We start from the raw sequence: 21068 nt of genomic DNA, 5'->3' as shown, positions 1-21068 counted from the left end.
TTATAAGAAGTATATAGCGGGTACACAGCTCTCCGAGGACAGACGTGTATGGGTTATAAGAAGTATATAGCAGGTACACAGATCTCCGAGGACAGCCGTGTATGGGTTATAAGAAGTATATAGCGGGTGCACAGATCTCCGAGGACAGCCGTGTATGGGTTATAAGAAGTATATAGCGGGTACACAGATCTCCGAGGACAGCCGTGTATGGGTTATAAGAAGTATATAGCGGGTGCACAGATCTCCGAGGACAGACGTGTATGGGTTATAAGAAGTATATAGCGGGTACACAGCTCTCCGAGGACAGACGTGTATGGGTTATAAGAAGTATATAGCGGGTGCACAGATCTCCGAGCACAGCCGTGTATGGGTTATAAGAAGTATATAGCGGGTACACAGCTCTCCGAGGACAGACGTGTATGGGTTATAAGAAGTATATAGCGGGTACACAGATCTCCGAGGACAGTCATGTATGGGTTATAAGAAGTATATAGCGGGTGCACAGCTCTCCGAGGACAGCCGTGTATGGGTTATAAGAAGTATATAGCGGGTACACAGATCTCCGAGGACAGCCGTGTATGGGTTATAAGAAGTATATAGCGGGTGCACAGATCTCCGAGGACAGCCGTGTATGGGATATAAGAAGTATATAGCGGGTACACAGCTCTCCGAGCACAGCCATGTATGGGATATAAGAAGTATATAGCGGGTGCACAGCTCTCCGAGGACAGCCGTGTATGGGTTATAAGAAGTATATAGCGGGTGCACAGCTCTCCGAGGACAGCCGTGTATGGGTTATAAGAAGTATATAGCGGGTGCACAGATCTCCGAGCACAGCCGTGTATGGGATATAAGAAGTATATAGCGGGTGCACAGATCTCCGAGCACAGCCGTGTATGGGATATAAGAAGTATATAGCGGGTGCACAGATCTCCGAGGACAGCCGTGTATGGGTTATAAGAAGTATATAGCGAGTGCACAGATCTCCGAGGACAGCCGTGTATGGGATATAAGGAGTATATAGCGGGTACACAGCTCTCCGAGGACAGCCGTGTATGGGTTATAAGAAGTATATAGCAGGTGCACAGATCTCCGAGGACAGCCGTGTATGGGATATAAGAAGTATATAGCGGGTACACAGATCTCCGAGCACAGCCGTGTATGGGATATAAGAAGTATATAGCGGGTGCACAGCTCTCCGAGCACAGCCGTGTATGGGTTATAAGAAGTATATAGCGGGTACACAGATCTCCGAGGACAGCCGTGTATGGGATATAAGGAGTATATAGCGGGTACACAGCTCTCCGAGGACAGCCGTGTATCGGTTATAAGAAGTATATAGCGGGTGCACAGATCTCCGAGGACAGCCGTGTATGGGATATAAGGAGTATATAGCGGGTACACAGATCTCCGAGGACAGCCGTGTATGGGATATAAGGAGTATATAGCGGGTACACAGATCTCCGAGGACAGCCGTGTATGGGATATAAGAAGTATATAGCGGGTGCACAGCTCTCCGAGGACAGCCGTGTATGGGTTATAAGAAGTATATAGCGGGTGCACAGATCTCCGAGGACAGCCGTGTATGGGATATAAGAAGTATATAGCGGGTACACAGATCTCCGAGCACAGCCGTGTATGGGATATAAGAAGTATATAGCGGGTGCACAGATCTCCGAGGACAGACGTGTATGGGATATAAGAAGTATATAGCGGGTACACAGATCTCCGAGGACAGCCGTGTATGGGTTATAAGAAGTATATAGCGGGTGCACAGATCTCCGAGCACAGCCGTGTATGGGTTATAAGAAGTATATAGCGGGTACACAGCTCTCCGAGGACAGCCGTGTATGGGATATAAGAAGTATATAGCGGGTACACAGGTCTCCGAGCACAGCCGTGTACGGGTTATAAGAAGTATATAGCGGGTATACAGCTCTCCGAGGACAGCCGTGTATGGGTTATAAGAAGTATATAGCGGGTGCACAGATCTCCGAGGACAGCCGTGTATGGGTTATAAGAAGTATATAGCGGGTGCACAGATCTCCGAGGACAGACGTGTATGGGTTATAAGAAGTATATAGCGGGTGCACAGATCTCCGAGCACAGCCGTGTATGGGTTATAAGAAGTATATAGCGGGTACACAGCTCTCCGAGGACAGACGTGTATGGGTTATAAGAAGTATATAGCGGGTACACAGATCTCCGAGGACAGTCATGTATGGGTTATAAGAAGTATATAGCGGGTGCACAGATCTCCGAGGACAGCCGTGTATGGGTTATAAGAAGTATATAGCGGGTACACAGCTCTCCGAGGACAGCCGTGTATGGGTTATAAGAAGTATATAGCGGGTACACAGATCTCCGAGGACAGCCGTGTATGGGTTATAAGAAGTATATAGCGGGTGCACAGATCTCCGAGGACAGCCGTGTATGGGATATAAGAAGTATATAGCGGGTACACAGCTCTCCGAGCACAGCCATGTATGGGATATAAGAAGTATATAGCGGGTGCACAGCTCTCCGAGGACAGCCGTGTATGGGTTATAAGAAGTATATAGCGGGTGCACAGCTCTCCGAGCACAGCCGTGTATGGGATATAAGAAGTATATAGCGGGTGCACAGATCTCCGAGGACAGCCGTGTATGGGTTATAAGAAGTATATAGCGAGTGCACAGATCTCCGAGGACAGCCGTGTATGGGATATAAGGAGTATATAGCGGGTACACAGCTCTCCGAGGACAGCCGTGTATGGGTTATAAGAAGTATATAGCAGGTGCACAGATCTCCGAGGACAGCCGTGTATGGGATATAAGAAGTATATAGCGGGTACACAGATCTCCGAGCACAGCCGTGTATGGGATATAAGAAGTATATAGCGGGTGCACAGCTCTCCGAGCACAGCCGTGTATGGGTTATAAGAAGTATATAGCGGGTACACAGATCTCCGAGGACAGCCGTGTATGGGATATAAGGAGTATATAGCGGGTACACAGCTCTCCGAGGACAGCCGTGTATCGGTTATAAGAAGTATATAGCGGGTGCACAGATCTCCGAGGACAGCCGTGTATGGGATATAAGGAGTATATAGCGGGTACACAGATCTCCGAGGACAGCCGTGTATGGGATATAAGGAGTATATAGCGGGTACACAGATCTCCGAGGACAGCCGTGTATGGGATATAAGAAGTATATAGCGGGTGCACAGCTCTCCGAGGACAGCCGTGTATGGGTTATAAGAAGTATATAGCGGGTGCACAGATCTCCGAGGACAGCCGTGTATGGGATATAAGAAGTATATAGCGGGTACACAGATCTCCGAGCACAGCCGTGTATGGGATATAAGAAGTATATAGCGGGTGCACAGATCTCCGAGGACAGACGTGTATGGGATATAAGAAGTATATAGCGGGTACACAGATCTCCGAGGACAGCCGTGTATGGGTTATAAGAAGTATATAGCGGGTGCACAGATCTCCGAGCACAGCCGTGTATGGGTTATAAGAAGTATATAGCGGGTACACAGCTCTCCGAGGACAGCCGTGTATGGGATATAAGAAGTATATAGCGGGTACACAGGTCTCCGAGCACAGCCGTGTACGGGTTATAAGAAGTATATAGCGGGTATACAGCTCTCCGAGGACAGCCGTGTATGGGTTATAAGAAGTATATAGCGGGTGCACAGATCTCCGAGGACAGCCGTGTATGGGATATAAGAAGTATATAGCGGGTGCACAGATCTCCGAGGACAGCCGTGTATGGGATATAAGAAGTATATAGCGGGTGCACAGATCTCCGAGGACAGCCGTGTATGGGTTATAAGAAGTATATAGCGGGTGCACAGATCTCCGAGGACAGCCGTGTATGGGATATAAGAAGTATATAGCGGGTGCACAGCTCTCCGAGGACAGCCGTGTATGGGTTATAAGAAGTATATAGCGGGTGCACAGATCTCCGAGGACAGCCGTGTATGGGATATAAGAAGTATATAGCGGGTGCACAGATCTCCGAGGACAGCCGTGTATGGGTTATAAGAAGTATATAGCGGGTACACAGGTCTCCGAGGACAGCCGTGTATGGGTTATAAGAAGTATATAGCGGGTACACAGATCTCCGAGGACAGCCGTGTATGGGATATAAGAAGTATATAGCGGGTGCACAGATCTCCGAGGACAGCCGTGTACGGGCTATAAGAAGTATATAGCGGGTGCACAGATCTCCGAGGACAGCCGTGTATGGGATATAAGAAGTATATAGCGGGTGCACAGATCTCCGAGGACAGCCGTGTACGGGCTATAAGAAGTATATAGCGGGTACACAGCTCTCCGAGGACAGCCGTGTACGGGTTATAAGAAGTATATAGCGGGTGCACAGATCTCCGAGGACAGCCGTGTACGGGCTATAAGAAGTATATAGCGGGTGCACAGATCTCCGAGGACAGCCGTGTATGGGTTATAAGAAGTATATAGCAGGTGCACAGATCTCCGAGGACAGCCGTGTATGGGATATAAGAAGTATATAGCGGGTGCACAGATCTCCGAGGACAGCCGTGTATGGGATATAAGAAGTATATAGCGGGTGCACAGATCTCTGAGGACAGCCGTGTATGGGATATAAGAAGTATATAGCGGGTGCACAGCTCTCCGAGGACAGCCGTGTATGGGATATAAGAAGTATATAGCGGGTGCACAGATCTCCGAGGACAGCCGTGTATGGGATATAAGAAGTATATAGCGGGTACACAGCTCTCCGAGCACAGCCATGTATGGGATATAAGAAGTATATAGCGGATGCACAGATCTCCGAGGACAGCCGTGTATGGGATATAAGAAGTATATAGCGGGTGCACAGATCTCCGAGGACAGCCATGTATGGGATATAAGAAGTATATAGCGGGTGCACAGATCTCCGAGGACAGCCGTGTATGGGATATAAGAAGTATATAGCGGGTACACAGCTCTCCGAGGACAGCCGTGTATGGGATATAAGAAGTATATAGCGGCTACACAGATCTCCGAGCACAGCCGTGTATGGGATATAAGAAGTATATAGCGGGTGCACAGATCTCCGAGGACAGCCGTGTATGGGATATAAGAAGTATATAGCAGGTACACAGCTCTCCGAGGACAGCCGTGTATGGGATATAAGAAGTATATAGCGGGTACACAGCTCTCCGAGCACAGCAGTGTATGGGTTATAAGAAGTATATAGCGGGTACACAGCTCTCCGAGGACAGACGTGTATGGGATATAAGAAGTATATAGCGGGTACACAGATCTCCGAGGACAGCCGTGTATGGGTTATAAGAAGTATATAGCGAGTGCACAGCTCTCCGAGGACAGCCGTGTATGGGATATAAGAAGTATATAGCGGGTACACAGATCTCAGAGGACAGCCGTGTATGGGTTATAAGAAGTATATAGCGGGTGCAGAGATCTCCGAGGACAGCCGTGTATGGGTTATAAGAAGTATATAGCAGGTACACAGCTCTCCGAGGACAGCCGTGTATGGGTTATAAGAAGTATATAGCGGGTGCACAGATCTCCGAGCACAGCCGTGTATGGGTTATAAGAAGTATATAGCGGGTACACAGCTCTCCGAGGACAGCCGTGTATGGGTTATAAGAAGTATATAGCGGGTGCACAGCTCTCCGAGGACAGACGTGTATGGGATATAAGAAGTATATAGCGGGTACACAGCTCTCCGAGCACAGCCATGTATGGGATATAAGAAGTATATAGCGGGTGCACAGATCTCCGAGGACAGCCGTGTATGGGATATAAGAAGTATATAGCGGGTGCACAGCTCTCCGAGGACAGCCGTATATGGGATATAAGAAGTATATAGCGGGTGCACAGCTCTCCGAGGACAGCCGTGTATGGGTTATAAGAAGTATATAGCGGGTGCACAGCTCTCCGAGCACAGCCGTGTATGGGATATAAGAAGTATATAGCGGGTACACAGCTCTCCGAGGACAGCCGTGTATGGGTTATAAGAAGTATATAGCGGGTGCACAGCTCTCCGAGGACAGCCGTGTATGGGTTATAAGAAGTATATAGCGGGTGCACAGATCTCCGAGGACAGCCGTGTATGGGATATAAGGAGTATATAGCGGGTACACAGCTCTCCGAGGACAGCCGTGTATGGGTTATAAGAAGTATATAGCAGGTGCACAGCTCTCCGAGGACAGCCGTGTATGGGATATAAGAAGTATATAGCGGGTGCACAGATCTCCGAGGACAGCCGTGTATGGGTTATAAGAAGTATATAGCGGGTGCACAGATCTCCGAGGACAGCCGTGTATGGGATATAAGAAGTATATAGCGGGTACACAGATCTCCGAGGACAGCCGTGTATGGGATATAAGAAGTATATAGCGGGTGCACAGATCTCCGAGGACAGCCGTGTATGGGTTATAAGAAGTATATAGCGGGTACACAGATCTCCGAGGACAGCCGTGTATGGGATATAAGAAGTATATAGCGGGTGCACAGATCTCCGAGGACAGCCGTGTATGGGTTATAAGAAGTATATAGCGGGTGCACAGATCTCCGAGGACAGCCGTGTATGGGTTATAAGAAGTATATAGCGGGTACACAGATCTCCGAGGACAGCCGTGTATGGGTTATAAGAAGTATATCGCGGGTACACAGATCTCCGAGGACAGCCGTGTATGGGTTATAAGAAGTATATAGCGGGTACACAGATCTCCGAGGACAGCCGTGTATGGGATATAAGAAGTATATAGCGGGTACACAGCTCTCCGAGGACAGCCGTGTATGAGTTATAAGAAGTATATAGCGGGTGCACAGCTCTCCGAGGACAGCCGTGTATGGGATATAAGAAGTATATAGCGGGTGCACAGCTCTCCGAGGACAGCCGTGTATGGGATATAAGAAGTATATAGCAGGTACACAGCTCTCCGAGGACAGCCGTGTATGGGATATAAGAAGTATATAGCGGGTACACAGATCTCCGAGGACAGCCGTGTATGGGTTATAAGAAGTATATAGCGGGTGCAGAGATCTCTGAGGACAGCCGTGTATGGGATATAAGAAGTATATAGCGGGTACACAGATCTCCGAGCACAGCCGTGTATGGGATATAAGAAGTATATAGCGGGTACACAGATCTCCGAGGACAGCCGTGTATGGGATATAAGAAGTATATAGCGGGTGCACAGCTCTCCGAGGACAGCCGTGTATGGGTTATAAGAAGTATATAGCGGGTGCACAGATCTCCGAGGACAGCCGTGTATGGGATATAAGAAGTATATAGCGGGTACACAGATCTCCGAGGACAGCCGTGTATGGGTTATAAGAAGTATATAGCGGGTGCACAGCTCTCCGAGGACAGCCGTGTATGGGATATAAGAAGTATATAGCGGGTACACAGATCTCCGAGGACAGCCGTGTATGGGATATAAGAAGTATATAGCGGGTGCACAGCTCTCCGAGGACAGCCGTGTATGGGTTATAAGAAGTATATAGCGGGTACACAGATCTCCGAGGACAGCCGTGTATGGGTTATAAGAAGTATATAGCGGGTACACAGCTCTCCGAGGACAGCCGTGTATGGGATATAAGAAGTATATAGCGGGTACACAGATCTCCGAGGACAGCCGTGTATGGGTTATAAGGAGTATATAGCGGGTACACAGATCTCCGAGGACAGACGTGTACGGGTTATAAGAAGTATATAGCGGGTGCACAGATCTCCGAGGACAGCCGTGTATGGGTTATAAGAAGTATATAGCGGGTGCACAGATCTCCGAGGACAGCCGTGTATGGGATATAAGAAGTATATAGCGGGTGCACAGCTCTCCGAGGACAGCCGTGTATGGGTTATAAGAAGTATATAGCGGGTGCACAGATCTCCGAGGACAGCCGTGTATGGAATATAAGGAGTATATAGCGGGTACACAGCTCTCCGAGGACAGCCGTGTATGGGATATAAGAAGTATATAGCGGGTGCACAGCTCTCCGAGGACAGCCGTGTATGGGTTATAAGAAGTATATAGCGGGTGCACAGATCTCCGAGGACAGCCGTGTATGGGATATAAGAAGTATATAGCGGGTGCACAGCTCTCCGAGGACAGCCGTGTATGGGTTATAAGAAGTATATAGCGGGTGCACAGATCTCCGAGGACAGCCGTGTATGGAATATAAGGAGTATATAGCGGGTACACAGCTCTCCGAGGACAGCCGTGTATGGGTTATAAGAAGTATATAGCAGGTGCACAGCTCTCCGAGGACAGCCGTGTATGGGATATAAGAAGTATATAGCGGGTGCACAGATCTCCGAGGACAGCCGTGTATGGGTTATAAGAAGTATATAGCGGGTGCACAGATCTCCGAGGACAGCCGTGTATGGGATATAAGAAGTATATAGCGGGTACACAGATCTCCGAGGACAGCCGTGTATGGGATATAAGAAGTATATAGCGGGTGCACAGATCTCCGAGGACAGCCGTGTATGGGTTATAAGAAGTATATAGCGGGTACACAGATCTCCGAGGACAGCCGTGTATGGGATATAAGAAGTATATAGCGGGTGCACAGATCTCCGAGGACAGCCGTGTATGGGTTATAAGAAGTATATAGCGGGTGCACAGATCTCCGAGGACAGCCGTGTATGGGTTATAAGAAGTATATAGCGGGTACACAGATCTCCGAGGACAGCCGTGTATGGGTTATAAGAAGTATATCGCGGGTACACAGATCTCCGAGGACAGCCGTGTATGGGTTATAAGAAGTATATAGCGGGTACACAGATCTCCGAGGACAGCCGTGTATGGGTTATAAGAAGTATATAGCGGGTGCAGAGATCTCTGAGGACAGCCGTGTATGGGATATAAGAAGTATATAGCGGGTACACAGATCTCCGAGCACAGCCGTGTATGGGATATAAGAAGTATATAGCGGGTACACAGATCTCCGAGGACAGCCGTGTATGGGATATAAGAAGTATATAGCGGGTGCACAGCTCTCCGAGGACAGCCGTGTATGGGTTATAAGAAGTATATAGCGGGTGCCCAGATCTCCGAGGACAGCCGTGTATGGGATATAAGAAGTATATAGCGGGTACACAGATCTCCGAGGACAGCCGTGTATGGGTTATAAGAAGTATATAGCGGGTACACAGATCTCCGAGGACAGCCGTGTATGGGTTATAAGAAGTATATAGCGGGTGCACAGCTCTCCGAGGACAGCCGTGTATGGGATATAAGAAGTATATAGCGGGTACACAGATCTCCGAGGACAGCCGTGTATGGGATATAAGAAGTATATAGCGGGTACACAGGTCTCCGAGGACAGCCGTGTATGGGTTATAAGAAGTATATAGCGGGTACACAGATCTCCGAGGACAGCCGTGTATGGGATATAAGAAGTATATAGCGGGTGCACAGATCTCCGAGGACAGCCGTGTATGGGATATAAGAAGTATATAGCGGGTGCACAGATCTCCGAGGACAGCCGTGTACGGGCTATAAGAAGTATATAGCGGGTGCACAGATCTCCGAGGACAGCCGTGTATGGGATATAAGAAGTATATAGCGGGTGCACAGATCTCCGAGGACAGCCGTGTACGGGCTATAAGAAGTATATAGCGGGTACACAGCTCTCCGAGGACAGCCGTGTACGGGTTATAAGAAGTATATAGCGGGTGCACAGATCTCCGAGGACAGCCGTGTACGGGCTATAAGAAGTATATAGCGGGTGCACAGATCTCCGAGGACAGCCGTGTATGGGTTATAAGAAGTATATAGCAGGTGCACAGATCTCCGAGGACAGCCGTGTATGGGATATAAGAAGTATATAGCGGGTGCACAGATCTCCGAGGACAGCCGTGTATGGGATATAAGAAGTATATAGCGGGTGCACAGATCTCTGAGGACAGCCGTGTATGGGATATAAGAAGTATATAGCGGGTGCACAGCTCTCCGAGGACAGCCGTGTATGGGATATAAGAAGTATATAGCGGGTGCACAGATCTCCGAGGACAGCCGTGTATGGGATATAAGAAGTATATAGCGGGTACACAGCTCTCCGAGCACAGCCATGTATGGGATATAAGAAGTATATAGCGGATGCACAGATCTCCGAGGACAGCCGTGTATGGGATATAAGAAGTATATAGCGGGTGCACAGATCTCCGAGGACAGCCATGTATGGGATATAAGAAGTATATAGCGGGTGCACAGATCTCCGAGGACAGCCGTGTATGGGATATAAGAAGTATATAGCGGGTACACAGCTCTCCGAGGACAGCCGTGTATGGGATATAAGAAGTATATAGCGGCTACACAGATCTCCGAGCACAGCCGTGTATGGGATATAAGAAGTATATAGCGGGTGCACAGATCTCCGAGGACAGCCGTGTATGGGATATAAGAAGTATATAGCAGGTACACAGCTCTCCGAGGACAGCCGTGTATGGGATATAAGAAGTATATAGCGGGTACACAGCTCTCCGAGCACAGCAGTGTATGGGTTATAAGAAGTATATAGCGGGTACACAGCTCTCCGAGGACAGACGTGTATGGGATATAAGAAGTATATAGCGGGTACACAGATCTCCGAGGACAGCCGTGTATGGGTTATAAGAAGTATATAGCGAGTGCACAGCTCTCCGAGGACAGCCGTGTATGGGATATAAGAAGTATATAGCGGGTACACAGATCTCAGAGGACAGCCGTGTATGGGTTATAAGAAGTATATAGCGGGTGCAGAGATCTCCGAGGACAGCCGTGTATGGGTTATAAGAAGTATATAGCAGGTACACAGCTCTCCGAGGACAGCCGTGTATGGGTTATAAGAAGTATATAGCGGGTGCACAGATCTCCGAGCACAGCCGTGTATGGGTTATAAGAAGTATATAGCGGGTACACAGCTCTCCGAGGACAGCCGTGTATGGGTTATAAGAAGTATATAGCGGGTGCACAGCTCTCCGAGGACAGACGTGTATGGGATATAAGAAGTATATAGCGGGTACACAGCTCTCCGAGCACAGCCATGTATGGGATATAAGAAGTATATAGCGGGTGCACAGATCTCCGAGGACAGCCGTGTATGGGATATAAGAAGTATATAGCGGGTGCACAGCTCTCCGAGGACAGCCGTATATGGGATATAAGAAGTATATAGCGGGTGCACAGCTCTCCGAGGACAGCCGTGTATGGGTTATAAGAAGTATATAGCGGGTGCACAGCTCTCCGAGCACAGCCGTGTATGGGATATAAGAAGTATATAGCGGGTACACAGCTCTCCGAGGACAGCCGTGTATGGGTTATAAGAAGTATATAGCGGGTGCACAGCTCTCCGAGGACAGCCGTGTATGGGTTATAAGAAGTATATAGCGGGTGCACAGATCTCCGAGGACAGCCGTGTATGGGATATAAGGAGTATATAGCGGGTACACAGCTCTCCGAGGACAGCCGTGTATGGGTTATAAGAAGTATATAGCAGGTGCACAGCTCTCCGAGGACAGCCGTGTATGGGATATAAGAAGTATATAGCGGGTGCACAGATCTCCGAGGACAGCCGTGTATGGGTTATAAGAAGTATATAGCGGGTGCACAGATCTCCGAGGACAGCCGTGTATGGGATATAAGAAGTATATAGCGGGTACACAGATCTCCGAGGACAGCCGTGTATGGGATATAAGAAGTATATAGCGGGTGCACAGATCTCCGAGGACAGCCGTGTATGGGTTATAAGAAGTATATAGCGGGTACACAGATCTCCGAGGACAGCCGTGTATGGGATATAAGAAGTATATAGCGGGTGCACAGATCTCCGAGGACAGCCGTGTATGGGTTATAAGAAGTATATAGCGGGTGCACAGATCTCCGAGGACAGCCGTGTATGGGTTATAAGAAGTATATAGCGGGTACACAGATCTCCGAGGACAGCCGTGTATGGGTTATAAGAAGTATATCGCGGGTACACAGATCTCCGAGGACAGCCGTGTATGGGTTATAAGAAGTATATAGCGGGTACACAGATCTCCGAGGACAGCCGTGTATGGGATATAAGAAGTATATAGCGGGTACACAGCTCTCCGAGGACAGCCGTGTATGAGTTATAAGAAGTATATAGCGGGTGCACAGCTCTCCGAGGACAGCCGTGTATGGGATATAAGAAGTATATAGCGGGTGCACAGCTCTCCGAGGACAGCCGTGTATGGGATATAAGAAGTATATAGCAGGTACACAGCTCTCCGAGGACAGCCGTGTATGGGATATAAGAAGTATATAGCGGGTACACAGATCTCCGAGGACAGCCGTGTATGGGTTATAAGAAGTATATAGCGGGTGCAGAGATCTCTGAGGACAGCCGTGTATGGGATATAAGAAGTATATAGCGGGTACACAGATCTCCGAGCACAGCCGTGTATGGGATATAAGAAGTATATAGCGGGTACACAGATCTCCGAGGACAGCCGTGTATGGGATATAAGAAGTATATAGCGGGTGCACAGCTCTCCGAGGACAGCCGTGTATGGGTTATAAGAAGTATATAGCGGGTGCACAGATCTCCGAGGACAGCCGTGTATGGGATATAAGAAGTATATAGCGGGTACACAGATCTCCGAGGACAGCCGTGTATGGGTTATAAGAAGTATATAGCGGGTGCACAGCTCTCCGAGGACAGCCGTGTATGGGATATAAGAAGTATATAGCGGGTACACAGATCTCCGAGGACAGCCGTGTATGGGATATAAGAAGTATATAGCGGGTGCACAGCTCTCCGAGGACAGCCGTGTATGGGTTATAAGAAGTATATAGCGGGTACACAGATCTCCGAGGACAGCCGTGTATGGGTTATAAGAAGTATATAGCGGGTACACAGCTCTCCGAGGACAGCCGTGTATGGGATATAAGAAGTATATAGCGGGTACACAGATCTCCGAGGACAGCCGTGTATGGGTTATAAGGAGTATATAGCGGGTACACAGATCTCCGAGGACAGACGTGTACGGGTTATAAGAAGTATATAGCGGGTGCACAGATCTCCGAGGACAGCCGTGTATGGGTTATAAGAAGTATATAGCGGGTGCACAGATCTCCGAGGACAGCCGTGTATGGGATATAAGAAGTATATAGCGGGTGCACAGCTCTCCGAGGACAGCCGTGTATGGGTTATAAGAAGTATATAGCGGGTGCACAGATCTCCGAGGACAGCCGTGTATGGAATATAAGGAGTATATAGCGGGTACACAGCTCTCCGAGGACAGCCGTGTATGGGATATAAGAAGTATATAGCGGGTGCACAGCTCTCCGAGGACAGCCGTGTATGGGTTATAAGAAGTATATAGCGGGTGCACAGATCTCCGAGGACAGCCGTGTATGGGATATAAGAAGTATATAGCGGGTGCACAGCTCTCCGAGGACAGCCGTGTATGGGTTATAAGAAGTATATAGCGGGTGCACAGATCTCCGAGGACAGCCGTGTATGGAATATAAGGAGTATATAGCGGGTACACAGCTCTCCGAGGACAGCCGTGTATGGGTTATAAGAAGTATATAGCAGGTGCACAGCTCTCCGAGGACAGCCGTGTATGGGATATAAGAAGTATATAGCGGGTGCACAGATCTCCGAGGACAGCCGTGTATGGGTTATAAGAAGTATATAGCGGGTGCACAGATCTCCGAGGACAGCCGTGTATGGGATATAAGAAGTATATAGCGGGTACACAGATCTCCGAGGACAGCCGTGTATGGGATATAAGAAGTATATAGCGGGTGCACAGATCTCCGAGGACAGCCGTGTATGGGTTATAAGAAGTATATAGCGGGTACACAGATCTCCGAGGACAGCCGTGTATGGGATATAAGAAGTATATAGCGGGTGCACAGATCTCCGAGGACAGCCGTGTATGGGTTATAAGAAGTATATAGCGGGTGCACAGATCTCCGAGGACAGCCGTGTATGGGTTATAAGAAGTATATAGCGGGTACACAGATCTCCGAGGACAGCCGTGTATGGGTTATAAGAAGTATATCGCGGGTACACAGATCTCCGAGGACAGCCGTGTATGGGTTATAAGAAGTATATAGCGGGTACACAGATCTCCGAGGACAGCCGTGTATGGGTTATAAGAAGTATATAGCGGGTGCAGAGATCTCTGAGGACAGCCGTGTATGGGATATAAGAAGTATATAGCGGGTACACAGATCTCCGAGCACAGCCGTGTATGGGATATAAGAAGTATATAGCGGGTACACAGATCTCCGAGGACAGCCGTGTATGGGATATAAGAAGTATATAGCGGGTGCACAGCTCTCCGAGGACAGCCGTGTATGGGTTATAAGAAGTATATAGCGGGTGCCCAGATCTCCGAGGACAGCCGTGTATGGGATATAAGAAGTATATAGCGGGTACACAGATCTCCGAGGACAGCCGTGTATGGGTTATAAGAAGTATATAGCGGGTGCACAGCTCTCCGAGGACAGCCGTGTATGGGATATAAGAAGTATATAGCGGGTACACAGATCTCCGAGGACAGCCGTGTATGGGATATAAGAAGTATATAGCGGGTGCACAGCTCTCCGAGGACAGCCGTGTATGGGTTATAAGAAGTATATAGCGGGTACACAGATCTCCGAGGACAGCCGTGTATGGGTTATAAGAAGTATATAGCGGGTACACAGCTCTCCGAGGACAGCCGTGTATGGGTTATAAGAAGTATATAGCGGGTACACAGATCTCCGAGGACAGCCGTGTATGGGTTATAAGAAGTATATAGCGGGTACACAGCTCTCCGAGGACAGCCGTGTATGGGTTATAAGAAGTATATAGCGGGTGCACAGATCTCCGAGCACAGCCTTGTATGGGTTATAAGGAGTATATAGCGGGTACACCGATCTCCGAGCACAGCCGTGTATGGGATATAAGAAGTATATAGCGGGTGCACAGATCTCCGAGGACAGCCGTGTATGGGATATAAGAAGTATATAGCGAGTACACAGATCTCCGAGGACAGCCGTGTACGGGTTATAAGAAGTATATAGCGGGTGCACAGATCTCCGAGGACAGCCGTGTACGGGTTATAAGAAGTATATAGAGGGTGCACAGCTCTCCGAGGACAGCCGTGTATGGGATATAAGAAGTATATAGCGGGTGCACAGATCTCCGAAGACAGCCGTGTATGGGATATAAGAAGTATATAGCGGGTGCACAGATCTCCGAGGACAGCCGTGTATGGGTTATAAGAAGTATATAGCGGGTGCACAGCTCTCCGAGGACAGCCGTGTATGGGATATAAGAAGTATATAGCGGGTGCACAGATCTCCGAGGACAGCCGTGTATGGGATATAAGAAGTATATAGCGGGTGCACAGATCTCCGAGGACAGCCGTGTATGGGTTATAAGAAGTATATAGCGGGTGCACAGATCTCCGAGCACAGCCGTGTATGGGTTATAAGAAGTATATAGCGGGTGCACAGATCTCCGAGGACAGCCGTGTATGGGTTATAAGAAGTATATAGCGGGTGCACAGATCTCCGAGGACAGCCGTGTATGGGTTATAAGGAGTATATAGCGGGTACACAGATCTCCGAGGACAGCCGTGTATGGGTTATAAGAAGTATATAGCAGGTACACAGCTCTCCGAGGACAGCCGTATATGGGTTATAAGAAGTATATAGCGGGTGCACAGATCTCCGAGGACAGCCGTGTATGGGTTATAAGAAGTATATAGCGGGTGCACAGATCTCCGAGCACAGCCGTGTATGGGTTATAAGAAGTATATAGCGGGTGCACAGATCTCCGAGCACAGCCGTGTATGGGTTATAAGAAGTATATAGCGGGTACACAGATCTCCGAGCACAGCCGTGTATGGGATATAAGAAGTATATAGCGGGTGCACAGCTCTCCGAGCACAGCCGTGTATGGGATATAAGAAGTATATAGCGGGTGCACAGCTCTCCGAGCACAGCCGTGTATGGGTTATAAGAAGTATATAGCGGGTACACAGCTCTCCGAGGACAGCCGTGTATGGGTTATAAGAAGTATATAGCGGGTACACAGATCTCCGAGCACAGCCTTGTATGGGTTATAAGGAGTATATAGCGGGTACACAGATCTCCGAGCACAGCCGTGTATGGGATATAAGAAGTATATAGCGGGTGCACAGATCTCCGAGGACAGCCGTGTATGGGTTATAAGAAGTATATAGCGGGTGCACAGCTCTCCGAGGACAGCCGTGTATGGGTTATAAGAAGTATATAGCGGGTGCACAGATCTCCGAGGACAGCCGTGTATGGGATATAAGAAGTATATAGCGGGTGCACAGATCTCCGAGGACAGCCGTATATGGGTTATAAGAAGTATATAGCGGGTGCACAGATCTCCGAGGACAGCCGTGTATGGGTTATAAGAAGTATATAGCGGGTGCACAGATCTCCGAGGACAGCCGTGTATGGGATATAAGAAGTATATAGCGGGTACACAGATCTCCGAGGACAGCCGTGTATGGGTTATAAGAAGTATATAGCGGGTGCACAGCTCTCCGAGGACAGCCGTGTATGGGATATAAGAAGTATATAGCGGGTGCACAGATCTCCGAGGACAGCCGTGTATGGGATATAAGAAGTATATAGCGGGTGCACAGATCTCCGAGGACAGCCGTGTATGGGTTATAAGAAGTATATAGCGGGTGCACAGATCTCCGAGCACAGCCGTGTATGGGTTATAAGGAGTATATAGCGGGTACACAGATCTCCGAGGACAGCCGTGTATGGGTTATAAGAAGTATATAGCAGGTACACAGCTCTCCGAGGACAGCCGTATATGGGTTATAAGAAGTATATAGCGGGTGCACAGATCTCCGAGGACAGCCGTGTATGGGTTATAAGAAGTATATAGCGGGTGCACAGATCTCCGAGCACAGCCGTGTATGGGTTATAAGAAGTATATAGCGGGTGCACAGCTCTCCGAGCACAGCCGTGTATGGGATATAAGAAGTATATAGCGGGTGCACAGATCTCCGAGGACAGCCGTGTATGGGATATAAGAAGTATATAGCGGGTGCACAGATCTCCGAGCACAGCCGTGTATGGGATATAAGAAGTATATAGCGGGTGCACAGATCTCCGAGGACAGCCGTGTATGGGATATAAGAAGTATATAGCGGGTGCACAGATCTCCGAGGACAGCCGTGTATGGGATATAAGAAGTATATAGCGGGTACACAGATCTCCGAGGACAGCCGTGTATGGGATATAAGAAGTATATAGCGGGTACACAGCTCTCCGAGCACAGCCGTGTATGGGTTATAAGAAGTATATAGCGGGTGCACAGATCTCCGAGCACAGCCGTGTATGGGATATAAGAAGTATATAGCGGGTGCACAGATCTCCGAGGACAGCCGTGTATGGGTTATAAGAAGTATATAGCGGGTGCACAGATCTCCGAGGACAGCCGTGTATGGGATATAAGAAGTATATAGCGGGTACACAGATCTCCGAGGACAGCCGTGTATGGGATATAAGAAGTATATAGCGGGTACACAGATCTCCGAGGACAGCCGTGTATGGGATATAAGAAGTATATACCGGGTACACAGCTCTCCGAGCACAGCCGTGTATGGGATATAAGAAGTATATAGCGGGTGCACAGATCTCCGAGGACAGCCGTGTATGGGATATAAGAAGTATATAGCGGGTACACAGATCTCCGAGCACAGCCGTGTATGGGATATAAGAAGTATATAGCGGGTGCACAGATCTCCGAGCACAGCCGTGTATGGGATATAAGAAGTATATAGCGGGTGCACAGATCTCCGAGCACAGCCGTGTATGGGTTATAAGAAGTATATAGCGGGTGCACAGATCTCCGAGGACAGACGTGTATGGGTTATAAGAAGTATATAGCGGGTACACAGATCTCCGAGGACAGACGTGTATGGGATATAAGAAGTATATAGCGGGTGCACAGCTCTCCGAGGACAGCCGTGTATGGGATATAAGAAGTATATAGCGGGTACACAGATCTCCGAGCACAGCCGTGTATGGGTTATAAGAAGTATATAGCGGGTACACAGATCTCCGAGGACAGCCGTGTATGGGTTATAAGAAGTATATAGCGGGTACACAGATCTCCGAGGACAGCCGTGTATGGGTTATAAGAAGTATATAGCGGGTGCACAGATCTCCGAGGACAGCCGTGTATGGGTTATAAGAAGTATATAGCGGGTGCACAGATCTCCGAGGACAGCCGTGTATGGGATATAAGAAGTATATAGCGGGTGCACAGATCTCCGAGGACAGCCGTGTATGGGTTATAAGAAGTATATAGCGGGTGCACAGATCTCCGAGCACAGCCGTGTATGGGATATAAGAAGTATATAGCGGGTGCACAGATCTCCGAGCACAGCCGTATATGGGTTATAAGAAGTATATAGCGGGTGCACAGATCTCCGAGGACAGCCGTGTATGGGATATAAGAAGTATATAGCGGGTATACAGATCTCCGAGGACAGCCGTGTATGGGATATAAGAAGTATATAGCGGGTGCACAGATCTCCGAGCACAGCCGTGTATGGGTTATAAGAAGTATATAGCGGGTGCACAGCTCTCCGAGGACAGCCGTGTATGGGTTATAAGAAGTATATAGCGGGTGCACAGATCTCCGAGCACAGCCGTATATGGGTTATAAGAAGTATATAGCGGGTACACAGATCTCCGAGGACAGCCGTGTATGGGTTATAAGAAGTATATAGCGGGTGCACAGATCTCCGAGGACAGCCGTGTATGGGTTATAAGAAGTATATAGCGGGTACACAGATCTCCGAGCACAGCCGTGTATGGGATATAAGAAGTATATAGCGGGTACACAGATCTCCGAGGACAGCCGTGTATGGGTTATAAGAAGTATATAGCGGGTGCACAGCTCTCCGAGGACAGCCGTGTATGGGATATAAGAAGTATATAGCGGGTGCACAGATCTCCGAGGACAGCCGTGTATGGGATATAAGAAGTATATAGCGGGTGCACAGATCTCCGAGGACAGCCGTGTATGGGTTATAAGAAGTATATAGCGGGTGCACAGATCTCCGAGGACAGCCGTGTATGGGTTATAAGGAGTATATAGCGGGTACATAGATCTCCGAGGACAGCCGTGTATGGGTTATAAGAAGTATATAGCAGGTACACAGCTCTCCGAGGACAGCCGTATATGGGTTATAAGAAGTATATAGCGGGTGCACAGATCTCCGAGGACAGCCGTGTATGGGTTATAAGAAGTATATAGCGGGTGCACAGATCTCCGAGCACAGCCGTGTATGGGTTATAAGAAGTATATAGCGGGTGCACAGCTCTCCGAGCACAGCCGTGTATGGGATATAAGAAGTATATAGCGGGTGCACAGATCTCCGAGGACAGCCGTGTATGGGATATAAGAAGTATATAGCGGGTGCACAGATCTCCGAGCACAGCCGTGTATGGGATATAAGAAGTATATAGCGGGTGCACAGCTCTCCGAGGACAGCCGTGTATGGGATATAAGAAGTATATAGCGGGTACACAGATCTCCGAGGACAGCCGTGTATGGGATATAAGAAGTATATAGCGGGTACACAGCTCTCCGAGCACAGCCGTGTATGGGTTATAAGAAGTATATAGCGGGTGCACAGATCTCCGAGGACAGCCGTGTATGGGATATAAGAAGTATATAGCGGGTGCACAGATCTCCGAGGACAGCCGTGTATGGGATATAAGAAGTATATAGCGGGTGCACAGATCTCCGAGGACAGCCGTGTATGGGTTATAAGAAGTATATAGCGGGTGCACAGCTCTCCGAGGACAGCCGTGTATGGGTTATAAGAAGTATATAGCGGGTGCACAGATCTCCGAGCACAGCCGTATATGGGTTATAAGAAGTATATAGCGGGTGCACAGATCTCCGAGGACAGACGTGTATGGGTTATAAGAAGTATATAGCGGGTGCACAGATCTCCGAGGACAGCCGTGTATGGGTTATAAGAAGTATATAGCGGGTACACAGATCTCCGAGCAGAGCCGTGTATGGGATATAAGAAGTATATAGCGGGTACACAGATCTCCGAGGACAGCCGTGTATGGGATATAAGAAGTATATAGCGGGTGCACAGATCTCCGAGGACAGCCGTGTATGGGATATAAGAAGTATATAGCGGGTACACAGATCTCCGAGGACAGCCGTGTATGGGTTATAAGAAGTATATAGCGGGTGCACAGATCTCCGAGGACAGCCGTGTATGGGTTATAAGAAGTATATAGCGGGTGCACAGCTCTCCGAGGACAGCCGTGTATGGGATATAAGAAGTATATAGCGAGTACACAGATCTCCGAGCACAGCCGTGTATGGGATATAAGAAGTATATAGCGGGTGCACAGATCTCCGAGGACAGCCGTGTATGGGATATAAGAAGTATATAGCGGGTGCACAGATCTCCGAGGACAGCCGTGTATGGGTTATAAGAAGTATATAGCGGGTGCACAGATCTCCGAGGACAGCCGTGTATGGGATATAAGAAGTATATAGCGGGTGCACAGATCTCCGAGGACAGCCGTGTATGGGATATAAGAAGTATATAGCGGGTGCACAGATCTCCGAGCACAGCCGTGTATGGGTTATAAGAAGTATATAGCGGGTACACAGCTCTCCGAGGACAGCCGTGTATGGGATATAAGAAGTATATAGCGGGTACACAGATCTCTGAGGACAGCCATGTATGGGATATAAGAAGTATATAGCGGGTACACAGCTCTCCGAGGACAGCCGTGTATGGGATATAAGAAGTATATAGCGGGTACACAGGTCTCCGAGGACAGCCGTGTATGGGATATAAGAAGTATATAGCGGGTACACAGATCTCTGAGGACAGCCATGTATGGGATATAAGAAGTATATAGCGGGTACACAGATCTCCGAGGACAGCCGTGTATGGGTTATAAGAAGTATATAGCGGGTGCACAGATCTCCGAGGACAGCCGTGTATGGGTTATAAGAAGTATATAGCGGGTGCACAGATCTCCGAGCACAGCCGTGTATGGGTTATAAGAAGTATATAGCGAGTACACA

The 21068-nt window shown here is 48.6% G+C and overlaps 1 protein-coding gene across 1 annotated transcript in view; it reads right to left on the bottom strand.

Annotated features, from left to right (window-relative positions):
- The window catches only part of DNAAF11 (dynein axonemal assembly factor 11), a 75907-nt gene that overhangs the window by 41949 nt on the left and 12890 nt on the right, over nt 1-21068 (bottom strand). The window lies entirely within an intron of this gene.

Source organism: Rhinoderma darwinii, chromosome 5 (genome assembly GCF_050947455.1).
Source record: "Rhinoderma darwinii isolate aRhiDar2 chromosome 5, aRhiDar2.hap1, whole genome shotgun sequence".
NCBI lineage: Eukaryota > Metazoa > Chordata > Amphibia > Anura > Rhinodermatidae > Rhinoderma > Rhinoderma darwinii.
This window is presented reverse-complemented; position numbering and strand designations above follow the sequence as displayed.